The sequence below is a fragment of the Cervus canadensis genome, chromosome 17, assembly GCF_019320065.1.
Source record: "Cervus canadensis isolate Bull #8, Minnesota chromosome 17, ASM1932006v1, whole genome shotgun sequence".
Classification (NCBI taxonomy): Eukaryota; Metazoa; Chordata; class Mammalia; order Artiodactyla; family Cervidae; genus Cervus; species Cervus canadensis.
Genome location: NC_057402.1, coordinates 39,987,812 through 40,000,287, shown reverse-complemented (window position 1 = coordinate 40,000,287; position 12,476 = coordinate 39,987,812). Strand labels below are relative to the sequence as shown.

Here is a 12,476-nt window from a genome sequence, read left to right as displayed (position 1 = left end):
CTGTGTAATCAACTCTGTCAGCCGGATAGCTATGGCAGTCACCCCAGAAAGCACGATAAGTGGAGGGTTTTTGCTTGGTCCGGGGAGTTTTATCTCTTGGAAGCACGTGCTCATGGAAAGTATGTGCCTTGGGCTCACAACCACAAATTTGGCAGAAATGGCTAAGAGAATGCTACCAACAGAGAAGTCGGTCTCAAGAGACGACCATTTAATTTGCGGCATCTCTGACCAAGTATTGCTAACATGTGAGTCTCTAGCCTTAGAGATCAATGAGAAAGGGAGAACTCCAGGTTATCAACCCTCATAATCTGTGAAATGTCCACTTTATATTTTTAATTGTGCCGCTTTAGTAGCCAACGTGAGTCATTTCATTAACTCAAACCATCTGTAATCTGCTGCCATTACATCCACAGATCCTAGCAAATGTGTTCCTTTTCTATTTATTGACTTGCAAAGGCGAAACTTAATTTCCCTCTTTGTCTTCTTAAAGCTACCAGAAAGTGGGTAAACTCTTCAAAGAACCAAATCAAGTTGAGTTCCTCTTTAATGCAAATATATTCAAAGGAAAGCAATTCACAACACATTATTTGAATAATAACATCAAAACACAACCTTATTAAAATTTCATTAAATGTTGGTAGCATAAAATTTTGTTGTAATTTACTATGAAAATGCAATCTGATAATGGCGCTGGAAAAGCAATACTAAACGTAAAATGATATTCTGTGTTGTGATGCAAGTATGCTAAAATCTGGTAAACTATGAATAATAACTTTCTGTTCCACAGAAGATCTAACAATATATCCCCAAGCATCAATCTTAATGGCAGAAGCCTGCTAAGAAAAACAAATGTATCATCAAGGCACTCATTTTTTTTTCACAATGGGACAATCCATCTGCTTCAGTTTCCTTGCAAATAAAAATTTAAACTCAAGTGCAAAGAAACCTCCTACAGTTGAGAATTCTGCAAAAGGTCCCTTCAGAAAGATCAATTGTATCTTGAGTTTAAAAAAATCTACCAAGAGGTGACAGAAATGGGAAATAAGAGGAAAGCCGTTGTCAACAGCTAGGCTGGGGTATTTTTTAGTGTTTTGTCTTGCTCAGGTTACTTCAGTTAACCAGTAATCCCACAGGTCTAGTGACCCCTGTGACTGTGAAAATCAGCAGTGTCCATTACCAACATCTTTACCCAGATAGCAGATTGTCATACTCAAAATGGATGAAAAAAATACCAGTTTTAAGTCTTAAAACACCTCTCTACACAGTGTCTGGAAAATAGAGTCGCAAATTAATAGGATTAGGGTGATGTTTTACGCACTGCAGGGAGACGTCACCCAGGCCACATTCCACCTCAGGCTGACACTGGAAGCTGTTGTGATGAGGGTGGTAGTAATAACACTAACAGTAATAAGAAATATAAACAGCAGCAGCTAATGATCACCACAAAGGTAACCTTGGATCAAACCTTCTAAGTAGTCTAGGTATTACCTCATTTAATCTCCACAACAGCCCTGCGAGGCCTATGCTTTCCATACAGATGAAGAAACTGAGGCACACAGAAGAAGGTTAACTGTAGCAAGGACCTGTAGCAAGGAAGTTGAAGCTGTGGATCTGAACTAAGGCTGGCAGCCTGCCTCCAGAGACTGCTTTCAACCACATGCTGAGCACACAGAGAACACAGATACCCCAGGACCTTGAAAAATAAAGGTTCAGGAGTCAGATGGACCTAGATTAGAGGGAAAGCTGCTGATACTCCCTTCTGTTTCCGAATCAGCAAAATGAGACTACTAGTCCAGGCTTCAGGGGACTAAGAGTGAGAGGTTTGCCAAACACCTAGCACAGGGCCTGTGTTTCCTTCAGGGGTTTTATGTTAAAACAGTCCTCCCTTGGCTTCTGGCAACTGTTGCCAGAACCCCCTCAGATATGAAAATACTTAGATGCTCAAGGCCCTTGTACAAAATGGCATAGAATCTCCATATAACCCATGCACGTCAGCAAACACCTCTAGATTATTTTAAAATCTATATGATATAAATGCTAGGCAAACAGTTATAAGTACAATTTAACTGCTATGTAAATAGTTACCAGCACTCAGCAAATTTAAGTTTTGATTTTTTGGCACTTTATGGATTTTTCTTTTTTCTCATATTTTCGATCTGCAGTTGTGTGAATCCACAGGTGCAGAACCTGTGGCTATGGAGGGCCAACGGTATTTGGGGGCTGTCAAAGCTGTATGTAGAAAGAGGTTTACTGCAGTGAAGCACATGTACACAGAAATCAGGAAAAGTCTGGAAAAAACTACCAAGGTACTATTAATTTTCTTTTAAAAAGTGAAATTCAATGTTGATTTTCTTGACTGGGAGATAAATTAAAAATATACTTTCAGTGAATTTTAACTTCATTGTGACATCATGCCTCAGAAGTTACACACATTCAAGTTGTAAGGAAATTCATCAAATTCAAGTGAATGTGATATTTATAACTTTTTGTTCAGCCAGTGGAGGAATAAGAACAAGTGGTTAAAAAAGAAAAACATGTGCAAACACTTTATGTTAATGACTTAGTATTTTTATTACTTGACCCCCCAAAAAAATTTTTATTTGAGGCAAAAACTAAGCTAGCTGAAATTTCAAGTCCATTGAACAAAGAAATGCCTAGTATGTACTGCTCTTTAGATGCCTCTAAGTAATTAATTGCTTTATTTCATCTCCTTGGTAGCAAATGCCTGCTAAGAAGCTCTAATCATCTCTATTATCTACTAGATTCTCCTCTTCATTCAGTGGAAGTTCTTACAGAAATAGAAGAAGATTTTAAATTTTATGACTTCAACCTAGTGCAAAAAGCAGGTAGGTAATATATATATTTCAATGCACTGACATATATACACCACCATGGGTAAAATAGATACCTGGCGGGAAGCCGCTGTATAGCACAGGGAGCTCAGCTCAGTGCTCTGTGATCACCTAAGAGGTGTGAGATGGAAGGGTGGGAGGGAGGCTCATGATGGAGGGGAGATATGTATACTTACGACTGATTCACATTATTGTACAGTAGAAACCAACACAACTTAAAAAGAAAAGCAGGTAGGGACTTTTGGGGATGAAAAGCAATGAGAAAGCATGCAGTCGCCACGTATGAGCAGTTTCTCTGCCTTTTCCAATGGAAGGAAGTGGATGGAGCATAATACGTGAACACAGTAGTTGGGGTGGGTGGGTAGGCAGATGCTATGTCAGCGCATAGATGGCAGGAAAAGCAATCCAGATAGTTTCATGCTTTTAATGAAACCCCTTGTATGTGCTCACGTGTAACTAAGATCCATCCTGGTTAAATCATGTGATAGGACTACCTAATAACACTTTGTCCCTCAGGAAAGAATATATTGATTAAGTAGCAACAGAGCCTTCTATGGGTGGTGAAAGGGAGTGGAGAGATGGGCTCAATGAGGCAGCATCTTTCAAGTGTTGTAGCCATTTGGCCCAGAAGCCTCCTCTTGGACTCTTTTCAAGAGATATGCATCCTCCAATCACCCAGAGTCTTTTACTTAGGAAAACCATCAAGGCTTACTAGGTTAAAAGGTTACAAACACATAAGGTCTTATTAGTGGCCAATCAGTTGCTGTTTATTTTGTTTGCTTCTGTCCTCTTTTCTGTATCCGTCCTTCCCCATCTCTCGGAGGCCCTCTTCTCTGCTTGCACGTGGCTCAGTTACTGGTCAGGAGTCCAAGCAGTTTCCTCTCAGGGGTTCACACAGGTTCTCTTTCCTCCTAGTAAACAAGCTGATGGGTGATGTACGCCCAGCCAGCTTTGCCTTTGCTAGGGATTCACCTGTCTCAGGTGCAAGCCAATTCAGAGGAGACCTAAGAGATGGAGGAGCAGTCCCCATGCTGCTGTCTGAGTCCCGAGATCGGGAGTTCAGGGTCAGACTCCCGGGGAGAACTAGTTACTGAAACAAGTAAAATCCCCTCCTCCTGCTGTACCTTCCTGAAAGTAGATTACCCTCACTTGAAACTGAGCAAATTCTAAACCCATTCTGCCAGGGAAAACAGGGTGCTGAAGAATGAGCCTTATTTCATAGGAATGGAACTCGATGAGGTATCGTTACCTATGTTAACCAAAAATTCCCAGAATGGAGACCTACTGGAAGTAAAGAGGTGTTTGTTGGAGATTTTTTGGCACAGCAAGCCTGGAGACACAGATCCAAGAAAAACTTGAATTGTGTTCCGCCAGACGACAAAATGAGGGAGGTTTTACAAAGACAGAAAAAGACGAGGTTACGTAAGTGGTCAAGAATTAGGATCAGAGGTGGCAGGAAGCAAGGGTGCTTGTTAAGTGAGGACTGGTAGGGATTGAAAATGACTACATAGTTGGGGGGGCGGGACTTTAAAAATACAAGGTTGTCACTGGCAGCTCCTTGCACATATTTTGAAAACTATGCCAGGCTGCCGACCCAGCCAACTCTAGAGCAGTCCACCTCTGGGTTTATCTTCTAAGACAGTAACTACTTTTGTTGTTTCAGCTTTTGTGAATTCGTTTTTATATCACTTGAGGCTAAAAGCAGCTCCAGAGCACCTCAACTGATACCTGTAGATGTAGGAGTCCCAAGGTACCAGTCCCTCCACCTGGCTCTGAGATCTGTAGCCATTCAGATGTAGGCTTGAGATGCTGCTGAAGCTCAGGTAGTGGAGCAAGATTACAGCCAAAAAATAAATAAAAAATAAATGGATGTATAAAATTAAAAAAAAAATGATCAGGCAAAGAAAACTCCTAAGATGCACAGTGATTTGAAGGCAGGAGAGAGCTGAATTCTAGAACAGATGGCTACCATGGGGCAGAACTAATGGAGGAAACAAATAGTCCATATAATGGAAACATAATGAGAACACATAAGGAGATATTATTAGAGCACAACAAACTGCTTCTAGAATAGAATAATGCTTGATTTTTTTCATTTAAAACTTCAGTAGAGGCACCATAAAAGAGAATATTCCCTGCGGAAAACCAAATTACTATTTTAGGAAGCTCAAATGAAAGACATGTCACATAATACAGAACAAAAAGTTAATGAAATGAAAATCACAAATGAAATATCAAGTTATGAAGGGTAGAATCAGGAGGCACAATAAGTAAATAATTTTACATTTTAAATAATTTACAAGTTTGGGGAGGAAAAAAAATGACAAGAAGCAAACAAACAACATCAAAGAAGAAGCTATTCAGGTTTTCTGCTTGAAAGTGTTCTGAAATGGCAGACTTTAGATACATGCTGGCAGATTTTCTGAATTTCAAGAAGAGACAAAAATCATATAAGCATGAATCCACACAGACAAAAACAACAAACTCTTTCTAGAAATAATCAGCTTATCATCACATTTCTTGCTTTCAGTCTTGGAAACTAGTAGATAATGGAATCACAGTTACTGACTAGAGAAAAGATGGGACTCTATCCTAAGAATTCTCTACCAGGCAAAGTATTATCATATCAGCACAAAGGAATTGATTATAGGATGTGCAGGGTGGGGAGTGTATCTTCTGAGGGGGCTGCTGTGAAAACACTACAGCCACTCACACCAAAGAACACAACCAAACAAGGATCCATGGGAGGGGAAGACAGTGAAGTAACAGAGCACATTTTGTAATATTTATTTAAAAACCCTAATGGACAGTGATAATGTAAATTATAACACAGTTGTTCATAAGGATTCTCGAAACAGAAGAAGAGATATTTTGATAAGAGCCTGGGCCCAAACACTTTCAGCTCGCCCCAGGAACAAGAAGCAGAGTGGGGAGACGGATTCTCCTCCAGGTGGGGTGGGGTCCTGAGGACACTGAGAAGCCCTAGGTGGGAGGTGTGCTGGTGATGAAGCTGTGATATCTTAGCTCCAGACCCCTCATGTTGGAGTGGGGTCTTTGGGAGCTCTGTTTCTCTTGTTAGAAGGCTTCCTGCTGGGTTTTTCCAGGGAGTGGCCATGGGGGAAGCCTGACCAGGGGTGAGGTGGGGGCTGTGGTCAGTATGGTCCTAGCAGTACCCTTGCCCTGGCAGCAACCTCCATCAGCCCCAACTCTCTCCCAGAACGAGCTCAATGTTCTCTCCCGAAGGTGTGAACAACAGCAGGGCATATCCCTACAGACAGGAAAAGGGTAACAAGAGAATATTACTGCAACCTTTGCCAAGACCTTTGAAAACAGATGGAAAGGGAAATTCTTAGAAAAGCACAACCAATCAAAACTGATACAAAAACACAGAAGAGTTTGACTGGTTCTGGGAGCAGATAAATCTGTGATTCGAAACTTCCCCTCAAAAAAAAAAAAAAAAGAAACTTCCCCTCAAAGGAAACCCCAGATCTGGGTGCCTTCACTAGTGAATTCTACTGAACTTTAAAACAGAAATAATACGAATGATAATACTTCCAGAAAAGAAAATGGGGGACTATTCCCATTGTGTTTTATGAAGAAAGTATAAACTTAACATAAAAATCTGACATGAACATTTTGAAAAATCAAGATGAAAGCCCCTCATAAATAAATAATCAAAACCCCTGAATTAAGAAAAAGAAATAAAATCACGAGATTCAACATGAGAATTGAAATCCAGGTAATTCAGTATACTAACAGAATAAAGGAGATCTCTCATATGGTCATTTCAAAAGACAGCAAGAAATTATAAGAGAAAAGTCAATATCTATTCATGATTTAAAAAAAAAAAACTGACCAAACAAAGCCTTAGCAGTCTTGAAACAGAAACTTAAACAGTCACTACAAACAGTCTGCATTAGACATCACACTTTATTGTGAAATATTTAAAGTGTCTCCTCTGATGTGAAAATAAAGAAACCTTCTATCCATACCCATGTCTGTTCATTTTATTTGAGGTCACAGCCAGTGCAATAAAAAAGAAAGAAAAATTTTGAAGATTGGAAAGAAGCAAAATTGTCTTTCCTCTCACCAAATGTTATGATTCTATTGTTGTTGTTCAGTTGCTCAGTTGTGTCCAACTCTTCGACCCCATGGACTACAGCAAGCCAAGCTTCTCTATCCTTTGCTATATCCCGGAGTTTGCTCAAACTCAAGTCCACTGAGTGATGATGCCATCCAAACATCTCATCCTCTGTCGCCCCTTTCTCCTCATGACCTCAACCTTTCCCAGCATCAGGGTCTTTTCCAGTGAATCAGCTCTTTGCATCAGGTAGCCAAAGTATTGGAGCTTCAGCTTCAGCATCAGTCCTTCCAGTGAATATTCAGGGTTGATTTCCTTTAGGATTGACTGGTTTCACCTCCTTTGTTGGTAAAGTGGTCTCTGCTTTTTAATACACTGTCTAGGTTTATCCTAGGTTTTCTTCTAAGGAACAAGCAACTCTTAATTTTGTGGCTGCATTTAATCCAAAATTTGTGTCCATAATGTTATTATACTTAGCCACAAAAGACAAATGTATATGAAATTTGATCCAGGTTGTACACAGATATCATTTTTTTCTAAAGGATACCCTAATTCATATTCTCCAATTTCTTCAACTCGATTACCAAGCTGAGAAAGCCATACTTTCTTAATTGTTTTTTTTTTTCTGTTTTTTTTTTCCATTTATTTTTATTAGTTGGAGGCTAATTACTTTACAATATTGTAGTGGTTTTTGCCATACATTGACATGAATCAGCCATGGATTTACATGTATTCCCCATCCCGATCCCCCCCTCCCACCTCCCTCCCCACCCCATCCCTCTTAATTGTAATTTATATGCAAAACATAAAATTTACCTCCTCTCTGTCCTCCATGCAGTGAGCCCTGCCCCTACCCACCCCTTTTGCTTTGTATGTTGTTTATAGTGATTCACAATGGTTTCTGACAATGGTAGCTCATTTACCTTTAAAATTATTTCTAATGTTATTAATTTTAATTTCTTTTTAAACCTATTTTCATTTAGACATGTTTTCTTAATTTAGGAATGCCCAAAGTTCATCTGAAAAAACTGAGACTCTAAAGTCAAAGACCAGTTTTAGTTGGAACCATCCCTGAGAAACATGAAGCATTTCCATGCATGAGCCGAAAAACAGATAGTAATATGTGTTCAGAACACATAATACAACTCTGAAAAACTGAAATAACTGCACACGAATACAAATTAAAAATGAAAGACAATAATAACATTAAAAATGGACTCTTTCTGCCTTCTTTTTAGAGGCTACCCTGGGGGCAGAGAAAGAGCCAGTGCCAAGGGCTCCTATCCCTGGAGCAGGGGGGTGGAGGGGACAAGATGACACAGCCCCTGGGGAGGGGACCAGGAGGGTTGAGGAGACTCTTGGAGGTTCAGGGTGAAGTAGGAGCAAGAGGGCTCTAAACAGAAGCACCCCCACCCCCGCCCCCAAGGCTGCTCAGACTGGTCTGCTCCTTCCCCAGAGAACCCAGGATAAGGCCCACTGGGTCATGAGCTCAGCTCCAGAACCACACTGGGGATCCTCAACAAACGACCATGTGTACCATAAGGAGCCAGTCCAGTCTTTTATAACTGTGGCATTTGGAAAGGAATGTTGTGCAACTGGCTTAGAGAATGAATGAGATGTGAAATAAATAAACCTAAAAACAGGGAACATTCCAAGACAGAATGTTCCAGAACAGACAAGGCATACAAACTGCTCAGATTCCAAAACCTTCCTTCTTTCTTGTGGAAAACACCCCTATTTGCACCAGCTCCCTTTTCCCATTTTCTGTGAAAGGCATTGAAAAGGTTGGCAGAAAAAAAATGGGAAGTAGTTATTTTTGGCAGGATAGGGTTATAAATACGCCCATTCTGAAGCTATGGTGAGAGATCTTCATTAACTCCTCATCCATTTGAAAATGTAATATGAAGTAGTCTGCCTGTTCATGGACTTAAACTTCATCAACTTCCCGTAGAATATATTCCTACTTGTCTTCAGTGTAAGTGAACTGTGTAGGTCTGTTGAAACACTAGAAAAAAAAAAAAAACATAATAATAATAATAAGGGACTTTTCTGGAGGTCCAGCAGTTAAGACTCTGCTTCCACTGCAGGGGGTGAGGGTTCGAGCCCTGGTTGGGGAACGAAGATCCCACATGCCAAAAATAAAATTAGAACCTGCTGCTCCCTGAACCAGGATCACTCTACTTTAAAAAGTCTGTGAATGCGGACTGTCCATCTCAAATTTTAAGATGAAATTATAGATGAAATGCTCCTCGTGAAGAATTTCATAATTCTTTTTTGTGTTGGTAATCAAATGCATTTCTTGGTCATAAAATGGCTTTTTTCAGTTTTCAGAGAAATAGTTGTTTCTGTCTTTCCACTTTTCTTATTGAAGAAGAAGCCTCTAGCACTCCCTAAATAACACCAGATATCTGCAGTGTGAGAATGAAGACGACACATAATGAGCAAACGTCAAAAATGGAAAAACCCAGGGATAACAGACCCAGGTTTACAGTTTAAACACCACACACCATGTTAAGCAAAGATTCCAGGGCTTCAAAAGTCCTCTTTCCACAGGGATCCCCAGGGCGCTGGAGTTCAACTGACACCTATGCTGCCACTGAGTCCAGGGCAATACTCAAATATTTAAATAGTCTGGACAGGGACTTCCTTTGTGGTCCAGTGGTTGAGATTCTGTGTTCCAATGCAGGGGTTGTGAATTTGAATCCTGGTCAGGGAGCTATTAATAAGATCCCAGGTGCCTCACGGCCAAGAAATCAGAACATAAAACGGCAACAATGTTGTAACAAATCCAATAAAGACTTTAAAAATGGAACACATCCAAAAAAACTTAAATAAATAATCTGAACATACCAATTATCACTCCCACTACCTTCCATCAGAAATATCACTTGGCAGCCAGTGCTCTGTGACAACCTAGAGGGCTGGGAGGTGGGTGGGAGGTTCAAGAGTGAGGGAACATACATTTACCTATGGTTCATTCATGTTGAAGTATGGTAGAAAGCATCACAATATTGTAAAGTAATTATCCTCCAATTAAAAATAAAATTAAAAGAAATATCACTTGGCAATGAAAGATTGATATTAATAAGCTGGGTGGTCTGCAGGTAAGACATTTAGACACAGATTCTTCCCACTGATTTTATAATCCAGATTTGCATGAAATATAAACACAGCAAAAAGACAGAAAAGGGGGAGATGATGTTTAGGGAAAAAACAACTTGCTTGTTGCCACAGAATGAATTGTGTCCTACCCAAATTCTTGTGTTGAAGTTCTAACCCCTATTGTGACTGCGCCTAGAGAGGGCTTTCAGGAGGTAACTGAGTTCAGACAAGTCACAGGGGGAGGCCCTAACCTTGTAGAATTGGTAGCCTTTACAGGAGGGAAGAGCAAGAGGGCACGGCCTCCCCATATGCACCAAGGACAGGCCATGTGGCCACTCGGCTGGAAGGCAGCTGTCTGCAAGCCAGGAATCGGGCTCTCACTGGAACTCAACAGGAACTTTGAGAAAATCCGTATCTGCTGTAAGCCCCCACCCCTGACCCCTCTTGTGGTGTTCTGTTATGGCCGCCCCAGCAGCCCACAACATCCACTAAGGAGCTTTTATGTTTTCTGTTTTAGAAGAGAAACAATATATTGGGTTAAATGTCAACTAATGAGCAACAAAGTTTTCCTGTATTTCTGTCATTTTTTCTGGGAGACAAAGAGTTGGATACTAATAAATGTCTTTCCCCAAGATTCCTATCTACAAATCACTTCTTTTATATACACTAGGACCTAAACAATTACCCCCGAACAGAAATCTGAACCTGTTTATTACCTAAACTCTCAAGACTCTTGGACTGCAAGAAGATCAAATCAGTCAATCCTAAAGGAAATCAGTCCTGAATATTCATTGGAAGAACTGATGCTGAAGCTGAAACTCCAATACTTTGGCTACCTTATATGAAGACTCAACTCATTGGAAAAGACTCTGATGCTGGGAAAGATTGAAGGCAGGAGGAGATGAGGATAAGATGGTTGGATGGCGTCACCAACTCAATGAACATGAGTTTGAGCAAGCTCCGGGAATTGGTGATGGACAAGCAAGCCTGGCATGCTGTAGTCCATGGGGTTGCAAAGAGTTGGACACGACTGAGCAACTGAACTGAACTGACCTGTTTTGACACCTTTTCTAAGTTCATTCCTGGTGAAGGCTGGTCACAGGCAAAGCAGAGGTCTTCACATCTCAGCTGTAGGGGCTCAGTGACATCACCCTGGGCAAGGCAGTGTCCTCAAACAGTACAACCCGGGGGCCCCCACCAGCTGGCTGACTCAGTGGGTCACCCCCTTTCTCTCTGACCCCCTTTCCTCATCAGTAACAGAGGGTCAGAACTTTCCTGGGGTTGGTAGGAAGGTGAGCAACACAGACATGAAGCACCTGGGGCAGTTTCTGGCACAGAGTAGGAAGCAATTTCTACAAAGACCCACTGTGTTACAGCAGCAGAAAATGCAATGGGAGAGAAGTCCTGGATTTGAGCCTGGACGTACAAATGGTTCCCACAGTGATTCTGTAAAGAATGTCTTCAGCTCTTGTGTCCCAATGCCTGCTCACATGTTGTGTGGCTGTCATTATCACCACCACGGTACTTTGTCCTCATGGCCCGAGGTCCCCTCCCGCCCTTCCTCAAGAGGCAGCGTCAGGCAGAAAGCACAGGCTCTAGACCAGGACTCTCTGGGTTCAAACCTCTGTGCTCAGTCCACTCACCATGGTGTTCAGTAGGAATGCCTGTCACACAGGATAATGTAAGGAGTTGAAAACAGTAGCCTCACCCCTCAGCAAACCTGGCACAATGACGCTCCATGGATGTCCGCCTGGCTTCTGCAGGTGACCCAGGTGCCAGGAAAACACCCCTCCCCCAGGTCTGCCCCGTGGGACATAGGCCCACAAGTCCCTCCCCTGGCTCCTCATGAAACCTACAGGGCAGATGTCTCAAGAGGTCAAATCAAAAAAGGAAGATGGAGACACAGCATTCTGTCTGAACTGAGAGGGGATCAGGGACAGAGGACAATTAGGTTCTGAAGGCTCCTGACCCATTCCCTCCCTCACCTTCCACGGTGGCCGTGAGACGAAGGAAGGTCAGCAGCATCCTGAGAATTCTCCCGACACTGCAAGTCACTCGATGGAAAAGCCTTTGGAATAGAGACTCATCCTGCAAGCCACAGAGACCGAGGGGCCAGGATGGAGGCCTGGCCAGTGCTCGCGGGGTGGGCCTGCCCAGCTTGGCCAAGGGACAGTACATTGGGTTTGGGGAGGCAAATACAACCCTGGGGACTTTCTGGGGGCACCCTGGGCTTGCTGGCGTCCCCACCCTCTCCTGGGGGTAGAGAGCAGGCTGGTGGACGACCACGACTGGTCAGCACATGGGAGCCCAGAACCACACGCCAGAGCATCACCATGGAGTGCTGGCAGGTGCACCTGCAACAGACACAGCCCTGCCACAGCACAGGTAAACACACAGGACCAGAAAAACTGCAAGAGAGCCTGACAGTCAGCCAGAAAACA

At 42.1% G+C, this 12,476-nt stretch overlaps 1 protein-coding gene across 1 annotated transcript in view; it reads right to left on the bottom strand.

Moving 5' to 3' along the window:
- FAM189A1 (family with sequence similarity 189 member A1) overlaps positions 1 to 12,476 on the bottom strand; it is a 240,997-nt gene that overhangs the window by 65,160 nt on the left and 163,361 nt on the right. The window lies entirely within an intron of this gene.